Source organism: Macrobrachium nipponense, chromosome 5, assembly GCF_015104395.2.
Source record: "Macrobrachium nipponense isolate FS-2020 chromosome 5, ASM1510439v2, whole genome shotgun sequence".
Classification (NCBI taxonomy): domain Eukaryota; kingdom Metazoa; phylum Arthropoda; class Malacostraca; order Decapoda; family Palaemonidae; genus Macrobrachium; species Macrobrachium nipponense.
Genome location: NC_061107.1, coordinates 74,487,226 through 74,497,225, shown reverse-complemented (window position 1 = coordinate 74,497,225; position 10,000 = coordinate 74,487,226). Strand labels below are relative to the sequence as shown.

The window sequence follows — 10,000 nt, the reverse complement described above, 5'->3', positions numbered from 1 at the left end:
CACCCCCCAAAAAAAACACAACCGTACTTAAATATAGGAAAAAAAGATAAAAAGATGAAAAGCTGCCCAATAAATCATCAGTTATTTGCGTGTTAAACGCCTCGTAAAAACTCGGCAATTTGCTGACGCGAATCCGTCATGCAACTCAAAGGTTTAATAAACACTTTGAAGTCACAGCATCAGAGTGGGAGGAATCCTTACGAACAAACGCACGTATCAATATTTAGTCATTCAACTGAGAAAGGTCTTGGGGCACTGCGGCCTATAAGAGATAGATAAGGAAAAAAAAAAAAAAACGTGGCTTCCTTCTCTCTATACACGCTAGGGAAATGATCGAGGGGAGGCATAAGAACTCGTAAAATTCAACATTTCAGTATACAGCGGTGCCTGGGAAGATTCATTCCTGTCCCACCTGCCCGGGCGTATGCAAAGGAGAGAGAGAGAGAGAGAGAGAGAGAGAGATGTATACATCTTCTTTAAGGTATACACACACACACAGCTATGAGTGATGTAGCAGCGTCACGTCAGCTATAACTGCCCTAAGTTGAAACTGCCATACCGGAAATGAGTCTAATATAGACCCCCCATGTTGTTTTTTATTTGAGTCACAATCTAATATTTTCGATAGCTTTCCCCTGACGCCTTCTCTATATAGAACACATGTTTCAGAGTTCCACGTTGGACGAGTGTATTTCGCGCTCGGCTACCATTCCGGTGGTCCGAAGTTCGATTCTCGGCTCGGCCAACGCGGAACCAGAGGAATTTATTTCTGGTGATAGATATTCATTTCTCGATACAATGTGGTTCGGATCCCACAATAAGTTGTAGGTCCCGTTGCTAGGTAACCAATTGGTTCCTAGTCACGTAAAAATATATCTAATCCTTCGGGCTAGCCCTAGGAGAGCTGTTAATCAGTTCAGTGATCTGGTTAAACTAAGATATACTTAACTTAACACATGTTTCAAGGTCGCTGGGAAAACTTTGCGGGTAACAAATTGAATCAAATAAGAATAGATTTCCTTAATCAGCAGAGAGAGTGCCTACTGCTTTATCCACTGACAGCACAAACCGCTAACAGAACAACTCAGTGGCGTGGTCGGTATGTTGCTGACGTCATGCCACCTCTGTGGGCGCGAGTTCAATTCTCGGGCGTTCCACTGAGGGGTGAGAGATGTGTATTTCTGGTGATAGAAGTTCACTCTCGACGTGGTTCGCAAGTCACGTTAAAGCCGTTGGTCTCGTTGCTGAATAACCACTGGTTCCACGCAACTAAAAACACCATACAAACTAACAAACAAATCGCTAAAGGACCTAAAAGAAACCTCAACAACAAGCAAAATCTTAGGGGTCAACTACTACGTTCTTTAAGTGAGTCAAGTTGCACGCAATCGGACAGTCCGCATCATATAATTCGTATTGCGTAACTAGGTTATCCTTACCGGGATGTGTCTCGATCCGTGGATCAACTTAAAAAAAAATATATACCATACCGAACACGCTGACTACGTCATGGTTTTGTTTAGACGACAAAGCTAAAAGGACCGTGTATATCTGATTACGAATACCGACGTGATATTCATCCCGCCATGAATATTCAATATATACATGGTGGAACTGATTGGAATGGTGATACAATTTACCGAAAAGTTGTAAATTCATTCCTCTCTTCTTGAAGGCTGCCTGTATGTCCTGTAGAAGCATATCCTGTAGTAGTATATCCTGTAGAAGCAGGTATCAAGCAAAATAAAACGGGCCACGAAATAATGGAGAGAAAATAATATTAAAAAGTGGTGAATGAGAGAAGTATGATCTGAATGAATGTGTTCTTGTGGTTGCTATAGCAACGGATAATTAATTCTATATATTTCCTGGTATGACCCACCAAAAGAATCGTTCATTACAGAAACGAATCATGAGAAAAAAAGGATGAACAAAACGAAGATTTTTTTCTATACATTAATCAATTATTGATGTATATCAATCTGTTATCGATATATCAATCAATTATTGACATATCAATCAGTAATTGATATATCAATCAATTATTGATATACCATTCTATTATTGATATATCAATCAATTATTGATATACCAATCTGTTATTAATATATCAATCTGTTATTGATATATCAATCAATTATTGATGTATCAATCAATTATTAATATATCAATCAATTATTGATATATATCAATCAATTATTGATATACCAATCTGTTATTGATATATCAACCAGTTATTGATATACCAGTCTGTTATTAATATATCAATCTGTTATTGATATATCAATCAGTTATTGATATATTAATCAATTATTGATATATCAATCAATTATTAATATATCAAAGAATTAGTGATATATATCTATAACTTATTGATATATCAATCAATTACTGATATATTAATCAATTATTGATAACGATAAAGCAATTTTTTGCGAATCCTTTTGATTCTCATACTTTGTCTTTGTAATGAATAAATTTTTTGTCGGTCACACCAGGAAATATATTGAATCATTATCCGTCGCTAATTCATTGTGACTATGATTTTTTCTTCATTCGCCACATTTTCAAATGATTTTTTCTCATTAACAAAAAAAATGCCCACAAAAATGCAATCACAAGATCAAATTCATTACGGTCATGATTTTTTTTTTATTCGCCACTTTATCAAATGGTTTTTACTCATTAAAAAATAAATACCAATAAAAGCAAGACCAAAAACGAAAAAAATCAAGGAAAACGAATCAAGTTTAGAAGTCATTAACTCCCACGAACGGTATTGAATGTCACCAAAATACTATAACGTAAACGTAAACGGAGTAACGGTGAATGGATGTCCAGAGCTTAATCATTTCCAGCAACTGGAAAAAAAAGTATATATATATATATATATATATAATATATATATATATATATATATATATATATATATATATATATATATATATATATATATATATATAATTATATATATATATATATATATATATATATATATATATATATATATATATATATATATATAAACGATGTTATTCAACCGGAAGATATCAACAAAGGCTGCACAATCGAGTTCAACAACCGGAACTCATCGCCAGTGGACAGTGATTTTTGAGGTGCGATGTATTTTTGTGGCCTTTTCAATTATCGCTGAATTTCAGGGAGGGTTGGGGGGGGGGCCGTGGGGGGAGGGCGGACTGGCGTTTAAACTGTCTAGTGATTTTCAAAAGGAAGCAGGCTCCAATTATATAAATGAATTGAACGAAACGCGCTTCGGACGCAGATTCATTTTTTAAAAACGTAGCTGCTGTTGCTCCTATAGTAGATTCACATCATCCGTGTATTTGATGTCGAGGCCCTTACGACGCCCCTGATTGTCTGTTGATAAGCCAATGACAGAGTTGGAAACTCTCAGTCTCTCTCGAGAGATACGTCTTTCAAATGTATCATTTAGGAGAGGTGGAACATACTGTGAGAGTTTCCAGCCCTGTGATTGGCTTATCAACAGCCAATCAGGAGCGTCGTAAGGGACTGGCCTAGATATGAGATGCACGGTTGATGTGAATCTACCATAGGACCGTTTCTTGTAGTGGACCGCTGGATATCAGTGCTAAGAGGACCTTTACCCAGAGTTTGTTTATGGGGGGTTGGTGGGGGGAGGGGGAGGGGGGGGGGAGCTGTTCCAAAACTGGACTTTTTTCTATATAAATGTCATTGGATATGTAGGTATTTATATATACCATATTCCTATTATCACTCTTGTATTTCCTACTACCAAAGAATGATGTTGATGTTTAATAACAAATATATATATATATATATATATATATATATATATATATATATATATACGTATATATATATGTATATATATATACTATATATATATATATATATATATATATATATATATAATATAAAATAAAAATAAGCTTGCCGAATAATCAAAAGATTGTTATTTACTTCTTTGTGAGTACAGTTCAATGAAAACGATAGGCACAGAAAATATGGACTTCCAGATTTTTTTTGGGGGGAGGGGCGGGAATCGTTCTACGCACAGACGAGCGGCTGGACGGCGAGATGGAAGAAAGGAAGAGAAGATGGAGGTAGAGTGAAAGGCTTTAAAAACTGGGCGCTGCAAACGACATTTAGTAATGCCTACGGTGCACCACGTGAGATGCACTGACGGCACTACTCCATGAGGGAGGAAAAAGTTAACTATATCTTAGTTTAACCGGAGCTCTTCTAGGGCTGGCCCGAAGGATTAGATATTTTTACGTGGCTAGGAGCCAATTGGTCGCCTAGCAACGGGACCTACAGCTTATTGTGGGATCCGAACCACATTATATTGAGAAATGATTTCTATCACCAGAAGTAAATCCCTCTGATTCCGCGTTGGCCGGGCCGAGAATCGAACTTCGGACCACCGCGCCAACCACTGGTCCAACGAGGAACTTCCTTAGGGAGGAAATAAATGCTATTCTACATTGGGTAATTAGTGTAAGACACAATATTCTGCTATGAACGGCAGCTGTAATATCAACAAGAAGAAGAAAGGAGCTTTATATTCAACAAGCCACCGACTATACAATGGAGAAACCGATCTTAAACCTGACAAGACAAACTATCTGAAAATTCTCTGCCTATACAGTAAGATTACAGAAAGGTTTAGAAACATAATAAAACTTTTATATCATCAACAAGAAAAGGAGCTTTATATTCAACAAGCCATGGACTATACAATGGTGAAAACGATCCTGACAAGACAAATTCGTTTCTGTACTGGTGAAGTAATTTTTGATACGAGAGAGAGAGAGAGAGAGAGAGAGAGAGAGAGAGAGAGAGAGAGATGGAACTTTACCTATTGACTAATATTTGATGTTACAGTGAATCTATGAAATATTATACGAGGGGAGAAGTTGGCGATTACCACTGTCCAACTTGCTCTGAGGTAACTGTCAAAAAGCTCACCGACCTTTGCATTTTACTTAGATGGAAGATTTATACATAATCTCGCATTTTATTTTATACATATACTCACTGTTTTGCGCTGGTTTGTATTGTCATTGTCTAAAGTGCTCTTAAGTTTTGGTTGTAGGTCGTCAATACTGTGATGAAACGCATGAAAGCCACGAGATTTATTCTTATAAAAAGAAAAAAAATGAGAGAGAGAGAGAGAGAGAGAGAGAGAGAGAGAGAGAGAGAGAGAGAGAGAGAGAGAGAGAGAACACAGTGATAATAATTATATGAAGCCTTCTGCAAAGTTTTTTTTTTTTTCTTACAAAAGTTCATTGAGATGATCTCGCCAAGACAAAATTCATAACAAATCTTGCGGCACCCCTAGGCACTGTCTCTGTAGCACCCCAGGGTGCCACGGCCTGTTTGGGAATCACTGCTCTACGGGAATAATGTTCAAGAGAAAAAAAAATTAGCCAATGGTCTTGTCTCTCCTTCTCAGTGACATTTTGGACTAAATCAATAGCTTCCAGGATCGAGGTTGCTTGCCTGAAGATCATAAGGAAGAATTTTAACCTTTACGAGCCTTGTTTGGCTTATGGGAAGACACAAGTCTCATCAGAAAAGACGTAGTATATCTTTCTATAAAAGATTTTTTTAAATGAGGTTCTATGCCTAGATATACCTAGAACGAAAATTTGATCAGTGGGGGTTATCTGTACGTAATGCTAGCATTTCAGTATCTAAGCTCTACGTGGACGTTTCAGATAGGACGATATCTCTCTCTCTCTCTCTCTCTCTCTCTCTCTCTCTCTCTCTCTCTCTCTCTCTCTCTCTCTCTCTCAAAATAGGAATTTTGCAAGATATGTCCTATGTAATTACTCCTTCATTAAGGGGACACAAAGGACGCGGCCTTTCAAGTTACAGCTTCCTTAAATAGACAGAGAACTTTCTCTCTCTCTCTCTCTCTCTCTCTCTCTCTCTCTCTCTCTCTCTCTCTCTGGGTTTAAAAATAGAGAAATAAGAATTTTGCTGAATGTTTGTTAAAAGGGCATCTTTACTAAGGGTGCAGAGGATTGGCTCTCTCTCTCTCTCTCTCTCTCTCTCTCTCTCTCTCTCTCTCTCTCTCTCTCTCTCGATTTTAACGCCACGAAATGATGCCAGACTGTAGTGTGCTTTGCACGAGTGTGCATGAATGTATTAATGCAGATTTGAACTTGAATGTTTTTTTTTTTATTTTGTCCCTAAAAATGCATCTCCCACGTTCATGATAATGGTATTCGTCTTCAGATGATTCCGTATTGGGGTGTATTATGTGTGCGTACATGTGTGTGTGTGTGTGTGTGTGTGTGCGTTTCCTTGCGTGCTTGCTCTCGAAAGGTCACAGACATTCTTTGGAGGTAGAGGGGATGCATCTACCGGACGGAAGATCAATCAATCATGCACGAACTCTTTCTCCCCCTAGCAGCATTCAACTACTGCCCCTTCCCCCACCCCCTAACCCCCCCTCTTTTTTTAACCTAGAAGTTCCTCCATCTCGACCCAGAACAATTATCTCTGGTTTTCTAAGAAGAGAGAGAAGGGGATCGTCGGTAGCTGATTTGTTTGTCAATTCACGAGGCAGCCCTTTGATGATGATGAATCTCTCTCTCTCTCTCTCTCTCTCTCTCTCTCATCATTTCCGTGTTTTTAACTATTATTCTTAATATTATTACAGTTATTACCATTATTATGAATACTATCTTTGATACTTCCTCAACAACTGTGTGGATATTTCCGATTTAGCGTTTTGCAGTATTTTATCTCATGTATCCATTTTGTGTATGTTCTTGTGTTTACTTTGTATATTCCATGTATATGTCCTTGAGCTGAAGTAAAATTTATTATTATTATTATTATTATTATTATTATTATTATTATTATTATTATTATTATTATTATATCTTGACGATAAGAAAAACAGCAAAAAATATATTAAATCCAGGCAAGCTTGGGTTATACATACAAGACGCATGGTGCCTTATATACATAGGATGCAATAAAGTGTTTTTGTTTTATGTCTACTTTCTCGATTTTATCATAACTTACAATATTTTTTTATAATAGTTTTGTGCAAAATGTATTTTTCATAATACTTTTGTAGAAAAAATATTTTTTATACCTTTTTGCAAAAATTTATATATCTTTATAATACTTTTGTACAAAATATATTTTTATTTTTTTGTAATAATTTTGAACAAAAGATATAGTTTTTATAATACTTTTGTGCCAAATATATTTTTATAATACTTTTGTGCAAAATGTATTTTTATAATACCTTTGGGCAATATTTATTTTTATAATACTTTTGTCCAAAAAATATATTTTTTATGATAGTTTTGTGAAAAATATATATATTTTTATTAATACTTTGTGCAAAATACAAATATTTTTATAATACCTTTGTGCAAAACAAATTTTTTATAATACTTTTGTGCAAAATATATTTTCTATAATACTTTTGTGCAAAATTTAATTTCTTATATACTTTTTTGCACAAAATATATTTTTTATAATACTTTTGTGCAAAATATATATATTTCTATAATACCTTTGTGCAAAATACATATATTTTTATAATACCTTTGTGCAAAAAATATATTTTTTATAATACTTTTGTGAAAAATATATTTTTATAATACTTTTGTGCAAAGTTTATTTTTTATAATACTTTTGTGCAAAAATGATATATATTTTTATATTTTTTATAGTACTTTTGTGCAAAATATATAAATTTTTATAATACTTCTGTGGCATTTTGATACGTTCGTATAACGTGTGTCGGTTTGGACACTGGCATCATATTTCATGCTTTTGGTTTTGCATTTTGCATATGGAGAATGATAGCATTAAAAGTATGAATATTTCCATGTATTACTGTAACGTATTACTTTGTATTGATTCCACTGCGAGTACATATAGTATATATATCTGATCGCTTGCGTCATTAATGTATACAAATCATTTAACTCGAAATGCAGAAAAGTATATTAAAAGAAATTACGTTACATGATCCAATGCAAATAAAAGTGTTTTTAATTTTGTATCTTGTAAAATCTTGTTTACATGATTTTATTTCTGTTTTTCAGGTAAGTTCATTTTCGCAGAATGGAAGGAACTTCAAAGTGAGTACTGATTAAGTGCCTTCTTGTATACGGAGATAATCTCACAATTTCGTGTTACTGTATTCATGTACTCATATGCATAAGTGTGTGTGTATATATACTGTCTATGTATATGTATATATATGCATGTATCCATATATATCTACATATATATATGTGTGTATATATATAATATATATATATAGATATATATAAATTTATATATATATATTATATATATATATATATGTAGACTACATTATATATACACACACACATATATATATATATATATAGTATATATATATATATATATATATATATATATATGTTATATATATATACCTTATATATATATACTATATATATATATATATATATATATTACACATACATATATATACATGTTTTTATGTATGTGTATTAATTATATATATATATTATATATATATATATATATATATATATATATATGTATGGATTATATACACACATATACATACAGAATGCAGATACACACACGTGTAAACATTCCTGTGTGTGTGTGTGTGTTTGTGTCTCCTGTCCTATATGGGATTCGAGTTTTAATCATAAACCTAATGCAAACACGTCCTGAATGTATTTACCGCTCTCATAACTCATAACACGTGTTTACCCTGGATCCAAATTAAGCCATCAAATAGGCCGCCTGGATAGGCGCTCAATCAATAAGATTTCGTTTAATTCCGAATTCGATAAATATCCGTTTATAGCGTCATCACGTACTCGTCTGGTTCGTGTTAGGGATAATCATCGTATATTGTTCGTGTTTACGTGTTATTAATGAATAGAGACATAACCGTTTATATATACGAGTATATACTATATATATATCTATCTATGTATATATATATATATATATATATATATATATATATATATATATATATATATATATATAGTATATGTCATTTTCAGTACGGTAGTATGCATTTAAAGATGCCTTAGCAGTTAGGGTACTTCAATAATTTACACACTTAATACATCAGAGAGGGTGCGCGGAATCTCTCTCTCTCTCTCTCTCTCTCTCTCTTCAAACACACACACACACTCGCATATACTTTGTATATATGAACATTTATAATTACATTTCACATTTCTTTTACCGTTTTTCACTGATAATCAAAATCATAGGACGAGTGTTGGGCTCCATAAATTATATATATATATATATATATGTATATTATTAATATATATATATATATATATACACTCATATGCCACCACTTCGTCAGTGTGAAAACGAGTATTGATATAACTAATCAGATTGAAAATTGAACATCACGCATTTTGTGGAAGCCCTTTGAACTCTCTCTCTCTCTCTCTCTCTCTCTCTCTCTCTCTCGCTTCACTCTCTCTCATCTCCTCTCTCCGTCTGCGCCATTTTTTTTTCTTTTCTCTTTTTTCCGCCTTGGAGGGCGCGTGATGAAAAATTCTTTCTTGGAAGGTACATCGAGAAGCCTTATTCAGGCCCAGGCTTAGAGAGAGAGAGAGAGAGAGAGAGAGAGAGAGAGAGAGAGAGAGAGAGAGAGGAGGAGGGGGAGGGGGAATATCGGGGGAGAAGGGTCAAGGCCTTGGACTGGGTTGATTTTACCTGGGGAGGTTGGGGTGTTGATAAAAGATATTTTTTTCGGAGTTTTGGTGGATGGGTGGGGCTCATTGCAAAGGAAAGATCTTCTTGCATGGAAGATATTACATATATGCTGCAACTTCCGCCCCTCTCTCTCTCTCTCTCTCTCTCTCTCTCTCTCTCTCTCTCTCTCTCCATCCTTTTCCACTGCACCAACTCCAACTTGATAACTGTGTCATCTGTACCACTATAATGAGAAAGCTTCATTGTTTAGTGATTGAAGTTAATTCTA

At 34.4% G+C, this 10,000-nt stretch overlaps 1 protein-coding gene across 2 annotated transcripts in view; it reads left to right on the top strand.

The window, feature by feature from the left end:
• The window catches only part of LOC135215408 (uncharacterized), a 1,081,448-nt gene that overhangs the window by 84,774 nt on the left and 986,674 nt on the right, over positions 1 to 10,000 (top strand). The gene's annotated exons all lie outside the window — the stretch shown is intronic.